This window comes from Zingiber officinale, chromosome 1A, assembly GCF_018446385.1.
Source record: "Zingiber officinale cultivar Zhangliang chromosome 1A, Zo_v1.1, whole genome shotgun sequence".
Classification (NCBI taxonomy): domain Eukaryota; kingdom Viridiplantae; phylum Streptophyta; class Magnoliopsida; order Zingiberales; family Zingiberaceae; genus Zingiber; species Zingiber officinale.
In genome coordinates this window covers 131,712,613-131,737,907 of record NC_055987.1, presented here as the reverse complement: position 1 = coordinate 131,737,907, position 25,295 = coordinate 131,712,613, and the positions used below count along the sequence as shown (strand labels likewise).

The window sequence follows — 25,295 nt, the reverse complement described above, 5'->3', positions numbered from 1 at the left end:
ATTTAAGTAAGAAAATCTAAAAAACTAAACTCCAAAAATGATCAAGAGGATAAAACTTAACTATTCTAGATTTCTCTTAAAATCATTTTTTTTATATATATGTTATGCATATTTTTTCTAACTTATACCATATTGTCATTACATCAAAAAAGGAGAAATTGTTGGTACATTTAGTACTGATAATTAAACCTGAGTTTTGATGAATGACAAGTGGATTAAAGTTAGATGTATTGTTGATCTAACATTGTTACCAAGTGAGTAGGGTTGACTAACTTGACGGGTCAAGAGGACCATTGTAATGCCCGTCCCTCCTGCTAGTAGGGTGCGGGGTTACGTACTTAACCATTTCTATTTCTATTTGCGGAAGCATATATGCATATTAAATTTTTTTTTAAAAGTAAAAACACATAAGAATATCTCGAAGTCATACGGACAATAACATAACACACTAGTTCATGTTAACATAACCAAATAACTTAAGCAGGTCTTCATTTGCCTTAGCCGAGCCACCACCACCACTACAACAAAAACCCTCATAGACATCGGTTTTCCACCGGTGTCTATTTCATTTTCGATCGATGTCTATGAAGCCGATGTTAAAAGTTTGCCATTTTAGACATCGGGTTAAAACCGGTGTAGTATCACTTAACGACACCGGTCTTCAAATCGGTTATTAACCGGTGTAGTATCACTTAACGACACCGTTTCATCAACGGTGTAAAACCGATGTAATATTGTATGTTAATAACACCAGTTTTTGCAGCGGTATACGACCGATGTAATAGTAGTTAATAACACCGATTTTGCAGCGGTGGAAAACCGATGTAATATCAGTATTTTTTAACAGTACAAATTTAATTTCTGAAACAGTAACAAAAAAAATACACAAATATTCACAAATTACACAAATATTCTTCATTCAACAGTATATATAAAATACACAAATATTCACAAATTACATAAATATTCTTCTTACAACAGTATCCATAAAATACACAAACATTCTTTTTACATCAAAAGCTAATAGATATCAGAATCAAGGTAGAACATTCTTTTAACAACACATCAAGGTAGAACCGCACTTCAAATGTAATCTAGCATGCATTCAACCCACTCGAACCGCACTTCATCAATTTCAACTCTAGAGTACTTGAGATTTGTAAACTGTAAAAACACATAAATAATATATTAGTAAACCAAGACTAAAAATTATAGTTGAAAAATCAGTAAGAGCACCAGGTAACAAGATGACTAATTGGAATGCTTAAAAAGAGAAACATTCATCAATACTATGCTTTGTCCCAGCGGGCGATTGTAGTACCAAATTCCTAGATATCCATTCGCCGAATCTTGATCAGGACTGAAGAAGCCAAGCTGGAATACGCCTCCCGCTGATATCAAGGTCTGGCCATCGATAAGTGAGTTGTTCGGCGTCATTGAATCTCCTGCACAAAAGGTTAGGCTATGAGCAGTCTAATGATAGATCCTGTCATTGCTATAGTTTAATTATGGAATAATTAAGATTTCTTTCCGATACATACCAGATGAAGACTGACCAAGAACAACCAGAGTTGTTGCTGATATGATTTCCAGCGAGAGGAAAAGAAAGAACTACGGCTTGGCCATGGAAGTTTATTGATTTGCGTGGCTTGCACCAACAATCTACTACTGCGTTTGTTTCTCAAAGTTGCTCAAGGAGTCTCTATAATCCACAAACTTATCTCTGCTCTACGTAACAAATGTGGAAACAGAATTCTTAAGTCGAGCATTTTTCTTTTTCACGCATGTTGTTGACTTCACTGCATATAGTGTGAGGGCTTAAAAGCCTTTAAAGAGATACAGCGCAGCAGAAGAACTGTAAGAAGAAATTTAACATCAAAATAGTAACTAACTTAAATCAAAATACAATATTATTTTGACAAGAAACCAGGAAAATATATAATAACAGTAGTCCTTCAAAGACAATGAAAATCAAGTAACTAACTTAAATCTGAAGGTGATGCGTAAGTTCAAAAATCTTAATAAAATACTTTGAGTGAGGCCATATTGATAACAAGTAGTCGAAGATTGTAAACCTCAAATTTCATTCCCATGCTCTGATGAATCAAGATATAGCAAGATTTTAAGATTTATGAACTACTAAACAAAAATATCATGAGGAAGAATCTATAGAAGTACCTGGACAACATGGGAAAATTCATTAAGAAGTACCTTAAGGCATTTCTAAAAAAACACATAAAGCTTATAAATTATCAGAACGTTTGTTCAAGTTTGCAGACACACTAGCCTCATTAAATTTGCAAATGCACAACACTTATACATACAGTGAGAAAGGAACTGCAAATTCTATGGGTACATGATTAGAGTGTTGACTGCCATCAATAAATTATTGTTAACTTCAAATGAGTTAAATGCAGGTCAAACTAAACTAAATACAAATAGAGAAAATGGTTTGCTGTATTTGCCAAGTTAATTGCAGAAAACAATAATTGCTTGTGGGGCAAGCGAATTCACACAAAAAGTCAAAAATGTCTCAGTAATAGCTCAATTTGGATGCTTTCGAACCATCAATCTGGTACATGAGCTTTCAAGAGCATTCTCAATGTCAGGGATCACACAAGTCGCCTTAACATGAACCGAGTAAAAAGATGTTGAAAGAGAGAAATTATGAAAATTCAGGCAAAAGAGATACTGATTAGATGGGCATGCACCATTCTCATAAAAACATCAATCACCTCAGTCTCAAATCTACCATGAACCAAGTAAGAAGATGTTGAAAGAGAAATTATGAAAATTCAGGCAAAAGAGATACTGATTAGATGGGCATGCACCATTCTCATAAAAACATCAATTACCTCAGTCTCAAATCTACCATGAACCAAGTAAGAAGATGTTGAAAGAGAAATTATGAAAATTCAGGCAAAAGAGATACTGATTAGATGGGCATGCGCCATTTTCATAAATCCACCAATTACCTCAGTCTCAAATCTACCATAACCAACTGGACTGCATCCTTCAGCATTGAGACATCTACATCTCCGTTTGGAAGAGGAACCACCATATTATCCAGCATAATCCGAGTCAAGGATGTCCTATTCTGACTAGAAAATTCCAATAACTCTTCCAACTCTTCCAAAGTCCTTGTCTCCACCTGTTTCAACATCCACTATTATGGTAGAAGGATTGACATGATACTGTGAGGCATATATATTGCATACAGATGACAGGGCAAAAGAGCAAAATAGATTTAGCACATCTTCAATTTTTTTGCCTTGTAGGATATATTTGAATGTTTGCACTATATTTGCATCATGGCACTGCATTTGGCATAACTATCACAAGAAGCAAAGGGTTTTAACATGATGGATCTTGGAAACCAGAAATCTTAGATGGAATCATTGGAAAAAGTATTTCATGAAAGTTTACTACTAAGCAAATATTGTTCTGTAAAAGGAAATTTGAAAAACAAAGGCTAAGAATTTAGTTGCATTGACTAGAAAAAGTGCCAATTACATTGTCATCCCCTTGACTAGGTAGTTCTACCCTACCAGCTCCAAAGAAACTAGTACTGCTTCCGCTTCATATCCTAATCAGAATAAAATACTCGGAAGCCAGATCGAACCCAAATCGAGCAGGGTCGATTTGTTCGGCTTGTATAACTTGCTTCAAAGCTGTCAAAAACAGGCATGGAGTATATCTGAAAACTGCTGAGGCAGTTAAACACAACCAAGAGGAATGTTGTTGCTAGAAGCCCTCTTGGGATATCATGGCTGTGATATATATCATGTATATCTATGTTTTTACAATAGACAAACTATAAAAAGAAAAATGGAATTGAGCAGTTTCATATAGTTTTATCCACCAATATTCTTAATTTCTAGATGAAAAAAAAGTTGGCTTTAGATTTCATATTTATTGAAGTAATAAAAGAGAGAAACATTTGCACTGTTGTATGGACAAAGACCAAGCTATGAACAGCATATACTATAATTTGAAGCTATGGAAGTCAATAACTCACATTGCTTTACAAGCCCCAGGAACATGGTACTTAAAGTGCATCCTGGCCAACCAGTATCGTGCATGAGTATTCATGTTGTCAATCTCAAGAGCCAATTCAAAGTTCTCCTTTGCACCCTATTGGCAACAAGAACATACCACTGAATTGAACCTATCTCAGTTGTTCAGGTGTTCTCTTCAAATTTTTTTTTTAAAAAAAAATCTGCTTTCTTTTGAAAATTCAATAGGAAATAAGAGGAAAGCGAGTGTATGCTCGTGAAGGATACAAGAAAAACATTCGATTAGAGAGAAAAAAGATTATTTAGTTAGTTTGTGAGTCCATACTCTGAGTTGCGGGATGAGGCGAGTGTCATTCCGATCGGCATAGTCGATAACCCTATCTACTTCCTATAGAGCACTCCACCCTTTTGCCACTAGTTCCATTGCCTTTTTGTTACGACTATGAATCCCTCTCTGTAGGGCGAAATAGCAAATCAACATATGCAGCGTGTTAAAACAAAGGCAAAGCGAAGGAAGAAATGACCTTGTGCATAAAAGAGGGCAGTGGCTTCCACACTTGTTTGGCAACTCTAGAGCATTGTTGCTGAATCATTTTTCAGATATCTCAGTTGCACAACCTGCCAATTTTGTCACTGCGAAACACCTAAAATCAACCCTCAAACTGTTAATGTCCAAACTCTGATCGGGTACACCACGTGAGGAGAGGAATCGAGCGAAGGGATCGGGAATCACGTCACCTGCTAGTCTAATTCCCAAATTTTAAATTAGTTAGTTTTTCTAGAATTTGTAAATACACATTTACATGGATTGTATTCTTATTTCATATAACAAACAAACAAAAAAAATCCAGATTTTCATTGAGATGATGAAAAACTTGGTAATTTTTTTAGGTTATGTGAAAAAATAGAATTCTCAAGTGGAAACTCTCTTTTACCGTTGTGCTAGTCACTAGTATGTAAAAGTCTGTAGGTGCTTTGTTCTGCATGATCACATCTTCCCTGGGTGGATAATACTCGGCTTTCATCTCAGATACCTTCAAATATACAAAAGATGAGATACTGAGGTGAGAGCACTATGTTGTGATATTCTGTTTGGCAAAATCTGGAGTTAGAAAATTCTAATAATTACCAGTTGGAATAGCAGGTCATTAGATATTCCATGGAACAAGTAGACACTTTGAACCAGTGAGTAAAATAGATAGTGAGTAATGCTGGATCTGATGGCTTTGGGAAGAGCATCCAGTGTCTCTTGCTGTTGGAGGCCTTCTGAGTCAGTCCTGAGCTTCAAACTGAGATGTGAGATCATTTGTTCTTGTAAGCGTTCTAAAAGCTAATTTCTTTGTGCAAACCCCGTGGCTGCTTGGATTGTATCCCTCTGCAATGACCAGTACATATCTTTAATGCTATAAAAGTAAAACAAGAGTAAATATCGGTTGCAAGTACAACTTGCTACCATCTGAATGGATTGATCAAGTTTTGCATTGTGAAACTTACATATCTTCTAGTTCTGCTAGTTCCATGAACTACCAAATTGGTCATATTTCTGATTAAATAGGTTGTTAGTCCAAGGTTAAAGAGCATGTAGAAAATGTCAAAAATCATCTCTCCTGTATTTTCAGCATGTAAGTCTCCATAACCAACGGTTGTAAGGGTGGTGATTGACCAGTACATCGAGGTCACATAGCGGATCCACAAGCCTCACTCGTGGAAATCTGGCATAGAAGCACCGATCCAAGTACTGCTTGGATTATGATACCTTGCAGAGAAGATAATAGAAGCACCCAGCACAGTGCACAGCAGATAGAGTCACTTATGAGATTGTTATGAAATGACAGTATCAGTCGAAGTATCAACTGCAAAAGGTAAGTGAATGCACGAATTGATGGTAAAGATTAAATATCCTTACACAAATAAGTTTTGCACATCGAACCCAAAAGTAGTTGAAGTGCCTATCTTTCTCTAGTCTGGTAAATGAAAAATGAAGTGTGTGGAATTAGTTGGAAGGCAATAATATCTTCCCTCAGGGAACACAAAAAGCATTCACATAGTTATTTAAGAAGCATACTCTGCAAATAGTGCACTAACTCTTCTGAGACGCCAGAGACGGAGCATGTTGAAGAATTCATAAGAGCGGAGCTTATGAGGCAACAATTTGCGTGCAAGTTCAGAAGGGATAGTGGAAGAAACATCAAGAACAAACCAACTGGTCAAATATTTTCATGCTATTAGCTTAGGATTATCAATGAGCAGATAAGTTGTTCTATCAAGGGAGGCTAAAAAGAAGGTTAAAATGATGTCAATGGCAAAGAAGGCGTTGACGATATTGTCCACCAGGGCAAGAGTTCCCTTCGCATGCCCAAGGAATCCAAATTCGAATGGAGAAACCCAAGCAGAATAGACAACGAGAACAATCAAGAAAATCTCCCATGCCCTGTGATAGAAATTCAAACATCAGAAATGTCTGCAATACAAAAGTCTCCAATCAATTATCTCTTGGATGTAGTATTCATGAATAGGACGGCTGAGGGTTTCTTATTTCCAGACAAGGATAATAAATTGTCACGAAAGAAAGAAAAGTAAAAGCAAAATTACCCCAACAAAAGATTTAGACAACGTAAACCCTGATGCTTTTATATATGAAAAACAAAAAAAAACCTTTTAGAACCGAGAAAAAAAATAGAGATGGGGATTAAAGAAGTTTATATGCAATGAAAGAGTAGAAAATCAATATTTACGCATCTGAAAAATTGCACCTTGAAGACTAGGATCCTTAGCTCAAAGTCCTAAATCTTTCTCACAATATCTTCACTAAATTATACAAATTAGGAGTTAGGAGAGAATACAACTCTTTTCAAAAAAACAATAATCATAATAATAATAAAGGGTAAAAAGTTATTCAAAGAGAATCCCACATCAAATCTATCACCGAAGTTCCACAAGAAATATCGATCCATAAGAAAGTTCGAATTTTTCAAGGGTTCATGACCAAGAAAAAAAGGGTTTACATGCAAGAGGGAAAAAATCTGAACAAAAAGAAGGCAAAGAACAAGAGAAAAAACCCCACAAGCTTTCCATCCAGAGCAAATCCCACAGCTCACAATCTCCAACGGAAAAAAAAGGAGTTCGCCCTAGTAACGGCAGAGGGAATAGAACACCAGACCTGTATCACTGATTGTAAGGGGAAACGATGAACCTCCGAAGCTTGACCCTGCGGTTGCTCCTGGCCCCGAGGGAGGGGAGAATCCCGGTGGAGAGGCTGTAATAGCTGCCGTCCCGCAAGATCTCCTTCTCCGCCTTGATGCCGCACATCATTGCCAACGACATGTTGAACACCTTCGCCGTATCCGCCATAGTCGCCATATCACGTTATCTACACCCACACTCCCTCTCTCTAACCGCACCCTTTCCGGATTCAAAGCATCACAGCTCATAAGAATCTCGATTGGCGATGGCGGGCGCCGAGGCGTGTGTTGGTTGCTACTCAGAAAGCCTAGAGGTTCCACTGTACAAAAATTTTGTACAAAGGTCTGAACCTTTTCCTAGCTACCATGTGTTCTTTTAAATTAAATTTTGGATCGCCTGCGGAACTTAACACGTTTGATCCAAAACTTAATCTATTTGTTCTTTTAGGTTTTGACTTGGATCTCCTGCGGAACTTAACACGTTCGATCCAAATCACCTAAGTTATTAATTCCATTAAATATTAATTTCCATAATTGGTTCCCAGTACTGACGTGGCGAGGCACATGGCCTTCTTGGATATGGGAGTAACCACCACCGACTAGACAAAACCTTTTATAGAAAGATAATATTTAATTTCCTAAAATAACTTTAGGTTAACCAAAAGGAACAATCAAATCACAAGGAAAAGAAGAAAACATAAGAACACTACATCGAAAATAAATTCGAAATACTAGAATCGTAAGCCTCTTGTATTTGGTATTATTTCCAAAAATAACTAGTATGATGCGGAAAGGAAAAATACTAGTTATACCTTTTAGAAAGACCTCTTGATCTTCTACCGTATTCCTCTTCTAACCTCGGACGTTGTGTGGGCAACGATCTTCCGAGATGAGAACCACCAAGCACCTTCTTCTTCCTTCTAGGTTTCGGCCACCAAAATTCTCCAAGAGAAGTAGAGGTCCGGCCACCACCACCAAGCTCCAAGGGATGCAAGAAATAAAACCTCCTTTCTCTCTTTCTTCTCCTAGCTAGAACCGGCCACCATCAAGAGCTCCAAGAGGGATTGCCGCCGGCCACAAGAAGAAGAGAAGAGGAAGAAGCTAGGGCCGGCCACCAAGGAGGAAAAGAGAGGAAGAATAGAATAGAGTTGTTTACCATGAAGCCTTCTCTACCCCCTCTTTTATAATCCTTGGTCTTGGCAAATAAGGAAATTTAATTAAAAACTTCCTTAATTATTTTGCCATGAAAAAGAAAATTTTATTTAATTAAAAATAATTTCCTTTTTACAAATACAATGGTCGGCCACACCATTCCACAAATCAAGGAAATTTTAATTCACACAAGAATTAAAACTTCCTAATTTGCTTTCAGAAATTTATAAAAATTTCTCAAATAATTTTAACCTTCATGGTGGTTAATAAAAAGGAAATTTTATAAATTAAAATATTTCTTTTAAACATGTGGATAAAAAGAAAGTTATCTCTAAAAATTAAAATCTCTTTTAATCTACAAATAAGGAAAGATATCAAATCTTTTCTTAATCTTTTGTAGAAACTTATAAAAGAGAATATTTAATTTTAAACTCTCTTTTAAATCATGAACATGATTAAAATTGAAAGTTTTCTTAAAATTTAAAATCCTCCTTTAATCAACAAATAAGGAAAGATTTCAAATTTTAAACTCTCTTTTAAACATGTAGATGATTTACAAATAAGGAAAGTTTTTACCAAAAATTAAAACCATCCTTTTAATCTACAAATAAGGAAAGAGATTAATCTCTTCTCTTAATCTTTTGTAGAAAGTTATAAAAGGAAATTTTTAATTTTTTAAACTCTCTTTTAAAATCATGATATCCACATAAGAAATAATTTTAATAAAAATCCTCTTTAATATTCTAGTGGCGCCACCCAAGCTTGGGACCCAAGCTTTGGTGACCACCTACATGGCTCATCCACTTGGACTTGGCGGCCCTAGCTTGGGTTCCAAGCTAGCTTGGCCGACCCCATTGGATGGGTAAGAAGGTGGGTATCGGTGGGTATAAATCTCTATATACTAGAGGCTACGATAGGGACCGAGGAGGAATTGGTTTTGGTCTCCGATGAAATTAAGCATCCCGTGTTCGCTTAACACACAACTTAATTTCATCAATAATAATTCATTCCACTAAAGAACTATTATTGAACTACCGCACCAATCCCAAATTACATTTTTGGGCTCCTTCTTATTATGAGTGTGTTAGTCTCCTTGTGTTTAAGATAACAAATGTCCACTAATTAAGTTACTGACAACTCACTTAATTAATATCTAGCTCCAAGAGTAGTACCACTCAACTTCATCGTCATGTCGGACTAAGTCCACCTGCAGGGTTTAACATGACAATCCTTATGAGCTCCTCTTGGGGACATTCTCAACCTATATCACTAGGACACAGTTTCCTTCTATAATCAACAACACACACTATAAGTGATATCATTTCCCAACTTATCAGGCTTATTGATTCATCGAACTAAATCTCACCCATTGATAAATTAAAGAAATAAATATCAAATATATGTGCTTGTTATTATATTAGGATTAAGAGCACACACTTCCATAATAACTGAGGTCTTTGTTTCTTTATAAAGTCAGTATAAAAGAAACGACCTCTAATGGTCCTACTCAATACACTCTAAGTGTACTAGTGTAATTATATAGTTAAGATAAACTAATACCTAATTACACTACGACCTTCCAATGGTTTGTTCCTTTCCATTATGGTCGTGAGCTACTGTTTATAATTTATAAGGTACTGATAACATGATCTTCTGTGTGTGACACCACACACCATGTTATCTACAATATAAATTAATTGAACAACTACATTTATCATAAATGTAGACATTTGACCAATGTGATTCTTATTTCTAGATAAATGTTTATACCAAAAGCTAGGCTTTTAGTATACACTCTAACAGCGTGAGCAAGAGCGGAGAAAGCGGCAACTGCAAGACAACCCGTTGTAAAAGGGAGGAGTTGGAGGAGATGCGGCGTTGTAAAAGGGAGGAGTTGGAGGAGATGCGGTGTGGTTGGACGGAAAAGCAAGAGCGTCGTGTCTTGATCCTGATCGGGAGAGGAAGGGGAGTCGATCTAGGAAGGGGAAGAGGGAGATGAGGTTGAGAGAGATGGTTGGAGGTTTAGGTTTAGGCTGAGGCAGATAGTCGAAGGAAGGGACGCGATATAGGGTTAGGTTTGGAGGGAACTTCACAGTGTTGCAAATTTTGGCTGGTGGAATATTAAAATATTTTATTTTGGTTCATTAACACCGGGTTTTAAAAATCGCTGTTAAAATCGGTGTCTATTAATGAAAAAAAAGGCGCTCATAGACATCGCCTAAAAAACCGATGTCTATGAGCGAAAATCTGCGCTCATAGACACCGGTTTTTAGAAAAATCGGTGTAAAATACTCAAAGACATCGGTTTTTGCTTAAAACCGTTGTTGTTCCACTGATGTCTATGAGGGTTTTTGTTGTAGTGCACACACATCTCCTTGCCTCTCCTGCAGCTCCCTTAGGTCATCCATTCTTTGCCCTTATCTGTGGTACAAGGAAAGTAAGATATAAGCACACATGCTTAGTAAGATCCTTTCCTACTCACAAAATTCATATATCAATGCATAAACACATAAGCATACAACCATAAAATATGATCATCTAACATCATAAGGGCATAGCATGTTATATCATAAATCATAAGGAACATCATGCTAAATCATATCATAAATCCAAATGTCATAGGAGCATAGCATGTCATATCGTAAATCATATCATATCAGTTCTTAAATAACATCATGTTGTATCATATCATCAATCATCATGTCCTATAAATCATAAATCGTATTATGCAAGATGTCTTTTAAAACATGGGTCATGCCATATGCAAGATGGTTTAAAACATAGCATATAGTACTTGAACATAATATTATCATGAGGGTCCGGCTTGTACCACATACATACATAAATGTGCGCAATCCCTAAGACAGGGTAGGTAGCCCCGAACCTACTAGGGATCTAGGTCCGTTCATAGTCCGTCGACCTAGGGGCGTACTAAGGAGTCCATCCCTTTACTAGACCCGTTCATAGTCCGTCGGCCTAGGGGCGCTTATGGAGCCCACCCTTGGTACAAGCCATACAAAGTAAAATATCATATCATGGTTCATATCATAACATAACACATCTTATCTTATCATATCATGAGGAGTAAAGCATGCATATTTGGGCACACAGCACATGCATGGATCATAAACATACATAATGAACATGTCATTTATCACATCATAAAACATGCATATTTGGGCACACAGCACATGTATGGATCATAAGCATACATAATGAACATGTCATTTATCATATCATAAAACATGCATATTTGGGCACACAGCACATGCATGGATCATAAGCATACATAATGAACATGTCATTTATCATATCATAAACATGCATAATTGGGCACAAAGCACATGCATTGATCATAAGCATACATAATGAACATGTCATCTATCATATCATAAAACATGCATAATTGGGCACAAGGCACATCATAAAAGACACAATCATGCATAGCATCAGTAAATAACATTTCCTAATACATAACACATCATGTGAAGCATATCTAAGCTTTTAAACTCATAATGGCCGAACCAGTCATAAGGAGAAAAACCAAGCTATAGGCAACATGCAAGTGAGAACTCCTAGCTAAATTCATATCATATTATCAAGAGGTACATGAGCATGCTAGGTTCACTTTTCAGCTTCTTCAAAACCCTAATTTGGTCTTGGTCGAAACACACATGAAGGAAACTAGATTTTAAATCAACATATAAGCATAATCACCTAGCTAAATTCATATCATATTATTGAGAGATACATGAGCATGCTAGGTTAACTTTTAGCTTCTTTAAAACCCTAGTTTTTGGGCTTGGCCGAAACATACATGAAGGGAAAGCTAACTTTAAAACAACATAAAAACATGAACACCTAACTACATTCATATCACATTATCAAGAGATACATGAGCATGTTAGGTTAAATTTCTAGGTTCTCTAAGCCCTAGTTTTGTTCTTGGGCGAAACATACATAAAGAGAAAGCTAACTTTAAAACAACATAAAAGCATGAACACCTAACTACATTCATATCACATTATCTAGAGATACATGAGCATGTTAGGTTAAATTTCTAGCTTCTCTAAGCCCTAGTTTTGTTCTTGGCCGAAACATAAATGAAGGGAAAGCTAACTTTAAAACAACATAAAAGCATGAACACCTAACTACATTCATATCACATTATCAAGAGATACACGAGCATGTTAGGTTAAATTTCTAGCTTCTCTAAGCCCTAGTTTTTGTAACGATCACCCTTCTTACTACTACTACTCTCTAAGGATGACCGTTACTTAACTACTAACTCTACTTAATCGGTATGATTAAAAATCACATGGAAACCCTACCGAAAAATTTCGGCAGAGTCTCCCCGGTACCGGTGACCATATTCAATAATACATGGAATATATACTCAGCCACAAGCGGCTGGAACACATATCAATCAACCACGCAGTATAATAAATCCAATAAAGAAAACAACACCATAACTCATCACACCATATCACAATTCATCTACTATATCCTAATCACATCAAAATATCATATACTATCTCAAATACTCCTAACATAGCAAAAGACAATGGAAACTAAAATAAAACTTATTTCCTAGTCCCAAAGCTTCCATAGTCCTAGCATCACACATCCTTTGAACACCTCCTTGTCGCCTTCTTTTCTATATCTTTTCCTTTCCTGTATCTGCAGTAAGAGGAAGTGCAGTCTATAAGCAAAATTTGCTTAGTAAGCGCTATCTAACTCACAAAAACACGAATATGCATGTATACAGAAAGAACTAGAAACTATATGTTATAAAAGAAAATAAAGCATAAACATAACTACTCATGTCAAACTAATAGCAAAGAAAAGCTAATCATGCTAAATATCAAATCAGGAAACAAACAAAACTAATACTGCATGCTAGAACTCAAAAGAACTAAACTTACTGATTCTAAGCATAAATGAAGCTTGTTTCATTTGTTTCAAAACTTGTACTTTATTACTTTAAAATAATAATCAACTTCTCTTGGGCCCGGCATTGTACCAATTTGCGCGCATCCTTAATATGAGTCGAGGTAGCTAATCCTGAAACTACTAAGGTACTTCTAGACGATCTTGTGCCTAGGGGCGATCTAGGAGCCCACCCAATGGACCTTGTGTCCGGTACATGCCATTAAAAAGTAAAATACTTATTTTCTTTTTAACTATAACTTCCTTATACTTGTTATTCTTTAATACTTCAAATATATAATGCCTTGGCATTTTAATAAGCACCTTGTGTGCCAAAATCCCTAAAGTCTTGACTTTAGGATCTATTTAAGCCTTCGCCTTTTACTTTCTTTTCTTTATCTTTCTTATACTTTTCTTAAACTCAAAATACCGTTAGGGTATTTTTAAATATGCATCTATAAGTGAAATCAACTAGGTAACACACAATCATGCATATTTAAACGAAATCTAAAGCCTCGTTCTACAATGCTTTCTATTAACTATCTGTGTCTTTAGAATAAAGACTACAGCTCTAGTTGTTCCATAATTCCAAGCCCCCTAAGCAGTTAGGTGAAGCAACTACATTAAACCTCAATACTGTAGTAACATTCAAATATCATAAAATTGATGGTTCATAACTGCATAAATTCAGCTAACATAAGGTAAACTTCAACTCTACTCATTCTACAATCTTACTCCTTTAGTCATGATAAAGAGTTATCTAATCTAACCATTACCCTATCTAGAAGAAAGATTTTGTCATTAAACAAGTGTTGTACCAACATTTAGGGTCATCTAGAAATAGTAGAAATCATGCTCCGAATTGATCTAACCTTTAAATCTCTTTTCTCATCTTCTAAACTAAACTTCTACTCTGAAGTTACTACTTGCATATCTAAATCAATCACATACTTCTTACCTGTTAAATTCATTACATCACTTCAAATCATCTTTTAGTCTTAATACATGATACTCACCAAAACATCATATTACATATGCTCATCTTCACCCTTTCGTCCACACTTCTGCACTAAGGGGATTACACTACCTACTTCATCATAAATAAACCAAAAATCACTGTCGGATCAACCTCCAATTAGTCTAATAAACCAATACCTAATCCAAACCATTCTATATTCATTGCCTAATAGCAAAACAAAGAGAAACTAAAAGCTTAAAGAAAAATCTAACTATATACTTGGAATAAAAGCCAGTTCGTTGCATAGATTTAACTAAATTCTGCACCTGAAATGTTAACTAAATCTGCACTTTATACTCTAAAGAAATCTGTACTATATTAAATTGCATGCTTTAAGAACTAAAACTCAAACCATTCATTCATATCCAAATCTGATGAAATTTTGAATTAAGCTCCATGGCAACTTCAACCACAGTTAACATCAGAAATTAATCATAATAGAAAGTGTAACGACCCGCCTTCTACTGGCTAGGCTGTAAGGCCGGACCGTCACATTATGCTGTGCTAAACTATTCCATGACCATTACTAAATCTAGGTGCGGAAGCTGTACTAATTAAAATTTTGCTAAACTATTATCTTTTCTCTATTCTACATGTGCTAAGGGGTGTAATCTAAACTATTCATGTCATTATTACCTCCCCTTATGGTCAAGGAACTTAACTAAGGGTTTCTAGCTAATATCAGGCCTCCCAATCGATCCACGGATCGATTGGAATAGTCGAATCGATCCGGTGATCGATCCAGCATGCTACTGTATGCGGAACTTGGGTTGGATCGATCCAGTGATCGATTCAGCACGCTACTGTGCTCGGGGCAATATTCTGGATCGATCGGCTGATCGAACCAGTCTGGTCAATCGATCCCGGAGCTCTCTGTTCACGACAGAAATTGCTGGATCGATCGGCTGATCGATCCAGAAGCCTACTGTTCGCGGAACAAATTGCCCAATCGATCAGCTGATCGATTGACAACCCCCAATCGATCCACCGATCGATTGGGGTTTCTGATTTTGCAGCTAAGCTCTGATTTCAGCACTGTTTTGTGCCTCAATCACCTTACAAGTTCTAAAATGACTAGAAAACATTCTAATAACAATCAGCTAGCATTCTAAACAGGTTTACTAACAATCTAAGCAGAGTTTCTATTACTCCATGCATGCAAACACTTAAATGAGTAAAAGTAGCGTAATAAGAAATGCTAAGTTCATAAATGTCCAAAACAAGGTTCACTGCGATTCCCTAAGACCTTTGTTCCAAGTTCCATCCACACACATCTTCATCGTATTGCCCTCCAGCCTCCACTAGTCCATTTTTCCTTTACCTCTATCTGCAGTATAAGGAAAAAGTATCTGTAAGCTTTCGCTTAGTAAGAAATCATCTACCTCACAAAAACATGCTTTCGATGCAATATGCTTTTAAAACATACTATTTGAAATATGTACTGTTTAGACTAAAACATGGCATGTTATCATACATAGAAATCAAAGCTAGTCAAGGCATACTATCATCTAAAGCATGTGTAATAAAAAACTGAACATAGAGCTATCATACATAATCATAAGAGTTAGCTGAACTGAAGCATGAACTGAGCTAATTCTAGCAAATGTTAAAGCTATACTGATTTCACCTAACTATTTTGTGAGAGTTTAAAACTACATATATAATAGATGAAAATACTAATCATGCTGCTGTTTGGGCCCGGCAACTGTACGTGCTGTGCGCGCATCCCTAACTAGACCCGGGTTTGCAAGTCCCGAATTTAGTAGGGTTACTAGGTTATCTGAACCTAGGGACGACTGTGGGAGCCCAACCCAATGGATATCTAATCCAGTACAGTGCCACTGAGAAAGTAAAATACTGAACATAAGCTAATAAATTTCTGTCTTGCTTTTACTAGGTTGTCTAAACCCAGAACTAGGTTGTCTAAACCCAGAACTAGGTTATCTAAACCTAGAGGCGACTGTGGGAGCCCACCCATTGGACATCTGGTCCTGTAAAAGCTGTAGCAAGACTATATGAGCTGTGAAATGCTTCTATTGCATTTAACTAAGCTATTAAAATGCCTAAGTTGCATTTTAACCGTGCTAGTAATTTAATCGAATACTTGGTATGCGCTAATTCGCATCCTTTGTGCCGAAAAGCTATATACTACTAACTGTTAGTGCAATATTCCCTAGGTCAAGGTTGACCTGGTTAACTAAGCCTGAGTCTTTGTTTGGGTTTCGATGTTTGACAATATATTGGGTATAGATGATATGGACAATGCAGGTGCAGTTGTTCATTTGGGGAGATTGTTGATACAATATAGATGATATGGACAATGCAGGTGCAGTTGTTCATTTGGGGAGATTGTTGATACAATTCCCGTTTGGTCAAAGTTGACCAGTTAAGATTGTGAAGGAAAGTCAAGTAGGTCAAGGTTGACTGGATACTTGACTGAAATTCCTGGTGAGTGAAGCCAGGCAGAAGGAAGTCCTGGTGAGTGAAACCAGGCAGAAGGAAGTCCTGGTGAGTGAAGCCAGGCAGAAGAAAGTCCTAGTGAGTGAAGCTAGGCAGGAGGAAAATCCTGGTGAGTGAAGCCAGGTGAAAGACCTAGTGAGTGAAGCTAGGAAATTGGGAAAGTCCTAGTGAGTGAAGCTAAGCAGGAGGAAAATCCTGGTGAGTGAAGCTAGGCAATTGGGAAAGTCCTGGTGAGTGAAGCCAGGCAGGAGAAATCCAGAGGGGTTAAGGTTGACCAAACATCTAGTGAGAGTCCAAGTAGGTCAAAGGGATTGACCGGATACTTGGCACAAGGAAGAAAGGTCCAATTAGGTCAGAGGGATTGACCGGATACTTGGCAAGAAGAGAAAAGTCCAAGTGGGTCAAAGGGATTGACCAGACACTTGGTGAGAGAGTCCTAGCTGGTCAAGGGTGACCGGATGCTAGGTCTTATGTACCAACAAGTCATGGTTGACTAGATGTTGGTTTAGGGGGCTTTGGACTTGGTTTTGGGCAAAAACCAAGATCTGGATTGATCAGCCGATTGACCCAGCAGATTTGGATTGATCAGCCGATTGATCCAGCAGATCTGGATCGATCAGTGGATCGATCCAGCATATCTGGATCGATCAGTGGATCGATCCAGAAGATCTGGATCGATCGGCCGATCGATCCGGTGAGTCCCCGCGAACAGAACCCCTATGGATCGATCGGTGACCGATCCAGAGGTCCCAATCGATCAGTGGATCGATTGGGAGCTGCTGTTTATGCGCGATAAGCCCTGGATCGATCCACGGATCGATCCAGGCTATTCCAGAGAGCACAGAGGCGCTCTGGATCGATCCGTGGATCGATCCAAAGCCTCCCCGATCGATTGGGAGCAATCCAATCGATCAGGATCCGACCGTTGGCGTCGATTTAAGCCGCAGGCGTTCATTTCCTTCGGTAGAACTTCACCGATTCACTCCAGATACTCTCTAGCACCTCCATAGCTCTCTCCAAGCTCCAGATCGCTAGTTCTTGAAGATTCTTGGTGGCTTTTCCAAGTCAAGAGGCGGATCAAAAACAAGAAGAAGAAGTTAGGGTTAGGGTTTTTATTGTACATCTTGTAAGCTTTTGCTTATCTTGTATTTCCCTTTCTTCTTCTTGTATTGAGAGTGTTGTAGGGCTTCTCCGCCTTTGGTAGTTACCATAAAGGAGTGTTATTCATAGTGGAGGGTGCGTGAGTAGGTGTGGATCCTTGGACTAGTCACCTCTTGTGAGGTGGATACCAAGTAAACCATCCTTGTTAGCGTTGTATGCTTTTGTTTCTTATATTTCCGCTGCATACCATCAAAGAAACGAGCAACGCCAACGACGAGCACGCGAAGAGCTATTCACCCCCCTCTAGCTACTTTTCGGTCCCAACACTAACTAAAACATGGAATTCACACGGAAGCTGCTTATACTGCAGGTGAGGGGTTTCTTACCTCCTGTTCGGATTTTCTTACGATTTTAATCGCTAGATTTCCATAGGAGACGATCCTTTCGACAATCTTCTCGCGTCTATGCGTTCCTCTCGCGGAGGGAAGCGTCCTCGTGTCGAAGTCGTCGCCGGAAAGTGCCCTTGGGGACGGAACCCTAGCCTTGCTTGTGGTTGGCGCCGAGAGAAGAAGAGGAAGGGAGAGGGGTCGGCGGAATTAGGTTGGGGAGAAGACAAGTTACGTTAAAAGAAATAACTCTTCACTTAATTCCTCCCTATTTATATTAAGTGGTAGATTCACCCAACTCAAAAATAAATCTAATTGATTCCCTTTTCTTTCAGCATGACCCTGCTGGGTTCACTTGGTTACTAAAGTTCACCCTAAGTCATAGGACCCATAGGTCTCGGGTTCAATTCCCGCGTAAGCTATTTTCGTTTTCTATTTATTTTTACTACTTCTGCTACTCTAAAAATTTCATAAAAATACCCTAAAATTCCAGAAAAATATTAGGATATTTCTAATAATTATTTTGAGAATTTTCGGGCGTTACAGAAAGCCCTTTAATCACTTCAATTATGTCTCAAACCAACCTAACATTAAATTCCGAACACTTCCAGATATCATGTAAAGAATCTCTTTAACCCAATAGAACCTCACAAATCTACAAAGGAATATACTTGAAACCTCTTAATCTACACCAGAAATTTCCACAAGCAAGGAAAGAACTAAAATGTTTCTTATCTTCTAATTCTTTTAATATAGAATGCCTCGGCATTTCTTCGAGCACTTGACGTGCTGCTGATCCCAAATTCTGAAATTTAGAGATCATATCAAGACCTTGGTCTTTTCTTACTTATAGCTACTCATAATCTTCTAAAAAGATTTAATGAAACACATGCTTTAAATAAAAGAGCTATTCTTGCTCATTAATGAAGTAGTAAACTTCAAATCTGCACTCTAAAGAAACTAAACCATATACTCGTGCATATCTAATAGCAAAGAAGACTAGTCATGCTCAACTCATAGCAAACATAACTAGAAAATATACTCTTATTGTCTGAAGATCAAATTGAATAATATCTTCAACTTCAAGTCCAACCATTAACTCCTTTGGAAACCGAATTCTATCTACATAAACAGAATCAATAACTTGCAACATGTAACTGAAACATGTAATTGAATGCCAACTAAATGCTTAACATACTATCATATATGGATCAACAGCAAGGATAGGAACATAATTTAGAGATCCACTTCCGTGGCATTCAAATTTGACAACTGGACTTCTATATGGAAACAACTAAGCCACTGTTATCTAACTAAACACTTCCAGAACTAAACTAGAAATCTGCTACCGTTTAAATCCTATATAAAGGCTTGAAAATAAATAAATCTGCATTGCCACTACAGACTATTCTAAGCTCTAAATAGAGCTGTGCATTTCTACAGCAAACACAAAGAAATCTGGACTGGAATGAACTCCAAAAAGGGGTTGTTTTAAGCTCTAAACAGAGCTGATCACGCCTACAAAAATGCAAAAAGGAATGTGGCTGCTCTAAGCTCCAAATGAAGCTATTCGTGCCCCTATTGTAGCATAAATCAACACAGAATTTGCTGGAAAATCAGAACCTAAACCACATGCTCAAAAATCTAAACCATCACAGGTTCATTGCCTGGCAGCAACAATATCCGAATTGCACAGCAAGCCCCAAAAGGAACTGCTCGTGCCCCTTTCCCGGCACAACCGAACTCCACAGAACACTTCAAGAGAAGCTGTTTTTATCCTTTTCATTGCACAATACTAAGTTATGCTTGCTGGTTTGTTTTTAAAATAAAACCTATGCAAAACTTATTCAATCTTTGAGCATGCTACCACAGAAGCACAAAGGCGGAATCAATTCTCAGAACTACACTTAACCCTCTAACAAAACCCAATTCTGCACATCACTCCGGAAGCATAGAAAGAGATCAAAATCCCTAGCAAATATGAATTCGGCACAACACAATCCGAAACAAAAGCACAAACCACCTACAATTTATCCCAAAGCTTTCGGAAAAAGACAGAAACAATCAGAGCTATCCTACTGTAGGTGAGTAGCAACTTACCCTTGTATCCTTGAACTCACAGCCGGAAAGGGAGATCTAGGGTTTCGGATAGATGAGAATCCCGACAGCTTCTTTGCGTTTCCGAGCTCCTCTCGTCGAGGTGGTCACGTGCGGATGAAGACCGGTCGGAAAACGATGCTCGTCGGCCGCCGGAGACGTGCCCTCAGTCGTCTTCGTTTCCACCCAAGTGAGATCCGTTGCGCGGCGTCGTGAGCGTGAGAGAAGAAAGGGAATTTCGGGAGAAATTTTAGGTTTAGGGAAAAGGATTTAAAACTTATACTCAAGGTTATTTTCGTTTCCAACTATAGCTTAAATGGAAGTTTTCTCCTTCCTTAATAACAAACGATCGCTAGCACACTTGGTCAGCCGCTCCGCTTAAATCTTTGCTTCGGGTCCGAGGTCGAGGGTTCGAACCTTGGCCGAAACATTTTTCCACAACCTTTTATAAACTTAAGATATTTCTATATCTACTATCCCTTAAATATGATTTCGCCCATTATTTGATTAGCAATAACCGCCGGCCCACTTGGTTAGCCGAGTTTTGCCCAGATCAGAGGTTGCTGGTTCGAACCTCGGCTTGGACATTTTTTTGTCAAAACTTCCTTCGTTTAGTAAAAATACCAAATGACCTCCAAAAATTACATAAAAATACTCTAAAAATTCCTAAAAATCTCTAGAATATTTCTATAGCATTTCTAAATATTTTTGAATTATTTCTGGACTCAAAATGAGGAAATCTGGGTCGTTACAGTTTTGTTCTTGGTCGAAACATACATAAGGAGAAAGCTAACTTTAAAACAACATAAAAGCATGAACACCTAACTACATTCATATCACATTATCAAGGGATACATGAGCATGTTAGGTTAAATTTCTAACTTCTCTAAGCCCTAGTTTTGTTCTTGGCCGAAACATACATGAAGGGAAAGCTAACATTAACAACTTTCAAGCATAAGAAAAACCAACCCAATCCCTTAACATAGCATACATATCATAAGGATGTAGTAAACATGGTTAGTTTAGGTCTTAAGCTTCCCTAGATCCTTCATCTATACTTGGCCGAAAGTTCATATTTAAAAATCTAGGTTTTAAGTCAAACATTCAACATGAAAACATTTACTAGCTTCTTATACTAGGGTACTTATCATAAGATCATAATGGGCATGCTTTATTTAGATCTTGATCTACCCAAACAACTCCTTTTATTTTATACTTGGCCGAAAGTTCCAACTTGTTACCATAGGTTTTAAGCATTCTACTCCTTTGTAAAAATAAAAGCAACTTGTACCACAGGTGAGGGGATACTTACATCCTTTCGCTTGTGGTTTTTCTTAAGGAAGAATACTCTAGGTGAAGAGGAAGAAGAGAGCTTCTTCTTCTAGTACTCCCTTTGATTTCTCTTGCTTGGGAAGGGGTAGACCTTGAAGGCTCCTTCTTGTAAATTAGTTTTCTTGGAGAGGAACCTTAGCTTAGCTTTTGGAAATGAGGAGGGGGAGAGCTTTTGGTTTCGGTGAAGAATGAAGAAGGAGAAGGAAGGAGGAAGAAGAAAGAAAAAGATTAATCACTTGTCTTTCCTTCTTTTCATCCTTTATATTTCCTTTGTAATGAACATACCTTCATTCATCCCCCTTAGCCCTCCTATTTACTTCTCTCTTTTAATTCCCACGCAAATAGAGAGAAGAAGGGAAGCAAGCAACTTGTCTTTTGCTTGCTTCTTCTCTTAACCAAGAGGAAGAGAAAGTAAGCTACTTGGTTTTCTCTTGTTCCTTTATTTAACCATCCTCTCACCTTTAACTAATATTTCTATTCTTTTCTATTTACATATCATTTATGTCTCTAGTGGTTATCATACTCCAATTTAACTCTATCATTTGTAGGAGGTTCAAGGTTCAATCCTTGACCACACCTCTTTTTATTTTGGTTTCTATTTATCCCTTTTTCTCTTTCTTTCTTTTATTCTTCTATTTTAAGGAAAAATACTCCTAGGTATAGCTTAGCATTTTGTGGGCGTTACAACCATATACCAGGCAAGAAGTCCAGATGTGAGATTCTGGCAGGAGGTCGAGATGTTCGATTCCTAATTGATTGAAGTCTGGATGTGAGATTTGTTGGTTAGTCCTAGGAAAATCGTACCGGTTCCACTGTACAAAAATTTTGTACAAGTGTCAAAACTTTCCTTAAATAACCTATTGTGTTCTTTAGAAGTTAAATTAGGAATCACAGACGGAACTTAACATCATTGATTCCAAATTTAACTTATCTGTTCTTTATGGTTTAGATTTGGATCGCAAGCGGAACTTAACACTATTGATCCAAATCCACCTATGTTATTAATTCCATTAAATATTAATTTCTAAAATTGGCTTCCAGAACTGCATGGGGAGGCATATGCCTTCTTGGATATGGGAGCAACCACCACCACCTAGACAAAGTCTTTTAAGAAAAGCTAATATTTAATTTCCTTAAATAACTCTAAGCTAACCAAAAAGAACAATCGAATTACAAATTTGAAAAATAAAGAAAACACAAACTCGAAAAACTAATTCGAAAAACTAGATCTAATGCCTCTTGTATTTAGAATTCATACAAAGAAAAATAACTAGCATGATGCAGAAAACAATTACTAATTATACCTTCTCTTTGTATGCTAATGACCTCGAGATCTTTTGCCGTATTCCTCGCCTCGCCTTGGACGTTGTGTCGACGACGATCTTCCAAGATGAACACCACCCAAAAGTTTTCTTCCTCTTCCTCTAAAATCCAGCCACCACCACCACCAAGGAGAAGAGAGCAAAGGGAAAAGAGGAGGGAGAAGGGGCCGGCCACACCAAGATCTCCAAGCAAGAGAATAAGAATTGTGTCTCATGAGGTCTCCTCACCCCTTCTTTTATATTACTTGCCCAAGGCAAATAAGGGAAGAATTTTTACAAAAATTAAAATCTTCCTCTTGTTTTTCCTTTTCCTTTTTTATTTTCCTTTTCTTTCCTCTTGATTGAATCAATCACCAAATCATTGGATGATGATTTTAATATATTTCTATTTGGCCGGCCACCTTACTTGGGCACCAAGCAAGGGTGGTCGGCCCCCTTAAGAGGAAAGAAATCTATTTTTTTTATAAAATTTTACAAGAATAAATCCTCTTATAAAATTTTACAAGCTCTCTTTCAATTTCCTAAACTAGGAGTTAAAAAAAGGAAAGTTTTAAAAATTAAAACCATGTTTTAAAATTTAAAACTTCTCTTATAAAATTTTCATTTTTAACATGGTGATAGAAAATTTAAATTTTAAAACTTCTCTTCTTTTTTTTTTCTAAACCATGAGGATGGTTAAAAAAAGGAAAGTTTTAAAACTTTCTTTTAAAACATGTGGCCTAATTCAAATAAGGAAAGTCTTATATTTTAAAAAATCTCTTTTAAAACTTGTAGTTTTCTACAAAGAGAAGATTTTAAAAATTCAAAACACCTCTCCTTGTTTGAATTATTGTGGTCGGCCCCTACATGCTTGGGCACCAAGCAAAGGGCCAACCCTTTAAGAGGATAATGTGGTCGGCCATTGCTTGGTCACCAAGCAATGGACTGACCCCCTTCTTGGACACCAAGATGAGCCTTTCTTTGGATGGACTTGAGGCTTTAATGAGGCTACGACAGGGACCTAGAGGAGAAATTGGTTTTGGCCTTCCGATGAGCTTGAGTATCCCGTGTTCGCCTCGAACACACAACTCAAATTCATCGATAATAACTCATTCCACTAGAGAGTTATTATCGCACTACCGCACCAATCCCAAATTACATTATGGGCTCCTTCTTATCATGAGTGTGTTAGTATCCCTGTGTTTAAGATAACGAATGCCCACTAATTAAGTAAGTTACTGACAACTCACTTAATTAATATCTAGCTCCAAGAGTAATACCACTCAACTTCATTGTCATGTCGGACTAAGTCCACCTGCAGGGTTTAACATGGCAATCCTTATGAGCTCCTCTTGGGGCATTCTCAACCTAGATAACTATGACACAGATTCCTTCTATAATCAACAACACACACTATAAGTAATATCATTTCCCAACTTATTGGGCATATTGATTTATCTATCTAAACCTCACCCTTTGATAAGTCAAAGAAATAAATATTAAATATATGTGCTTGTTATTATATTAGGATTAAGAGCACACACTTCCATAATAACTAAGGTCTAGTTCTTTTATTAAGTCAGTACAAAAAGAACTTACCTAAAATGGTCCTACTCAATACACTTAGAGTGTACCAGTGTAATATATTAATCAATATAAACTAATACTTAATTACACTATGACTATTCCGATGGTTTGTTCCTTTCCATCTTAGTCGTGAGCAACTGTTTATAATTTATAAAGAACTGACAACATGATCTTCTGTGTATGACACCACACACCATGTTGTCTACTATATAAATTAATTGAACAATTACATTTAACAAATAAATGTAGATATTGACCAATGTGATTCTTTTATTTCAAAAATAAATGTTTACAAAAGCTAGGCTTTTAGTATACACTCTAACAATCTGGTAAGAGGTCAAGATGTTCTATTCCTGATTGGTGAAGTCCTGATGTGCGATTTCAGATAGAAGACTTAGTGGGTCAGATTTGACGTCATGGAGGTAACTTGACATTTGGTAAGTGAAGGTAAGTCACTAGATGAGAGTGACTCAGTGAAGATGTGTCTCATTTTAGGGGGCAGTAGGCGTCGGTTGAGTTTAGGTCTAATTTGGATCCCTAAATTGAGACATTGACTAATTCATGATCTTGGAAGGACATGAACTAATTGTTATTGCTATTTTATTATTGTGCTAACCTTATTTTGTAGGTTAGATATTTTATGTTGGACTAACATATTTTGTAGGATAAAAGAAGTAAAAATTATCTCGGATGAACAGTACCTAAGATGTCTTTTGTTAGTATCCCAAGGTAGT

At 37.2% G+C, this 25,295-nt stretch overlaps 1 long non-coding RNA gene and 1 pseudogene across 1 annotated transcript; both read right to left on the bottom strand.

Annotated features, from left to right (window-relative positions):
* Positions 1-4,013: 4,013 nt before the first annotated feature.
* LOC122009956 lies at positions 4,014-4,771 on the bottom strand. The gene is made up of 3 exons (XR_006119734.1): positions 4,541-4,771; positions 4,342-4,470; positions 4,014-4,134 (listed from the first exon to the last, which is right to left on the bottom strand). It is a non-coding gene; the product is annotated as an uncharacterized LOC122009956 (long non-coding RNA).
* Positions 4,772-4,903: 132 nt separating this feature from the next.
* Positions 4,904-7,367, bottom strand: LOC122003019 (annotated as a pseudogene).
* Between the last annotated feature and the right edge of the window lie 17,928 nt (positions 7,368-25,295).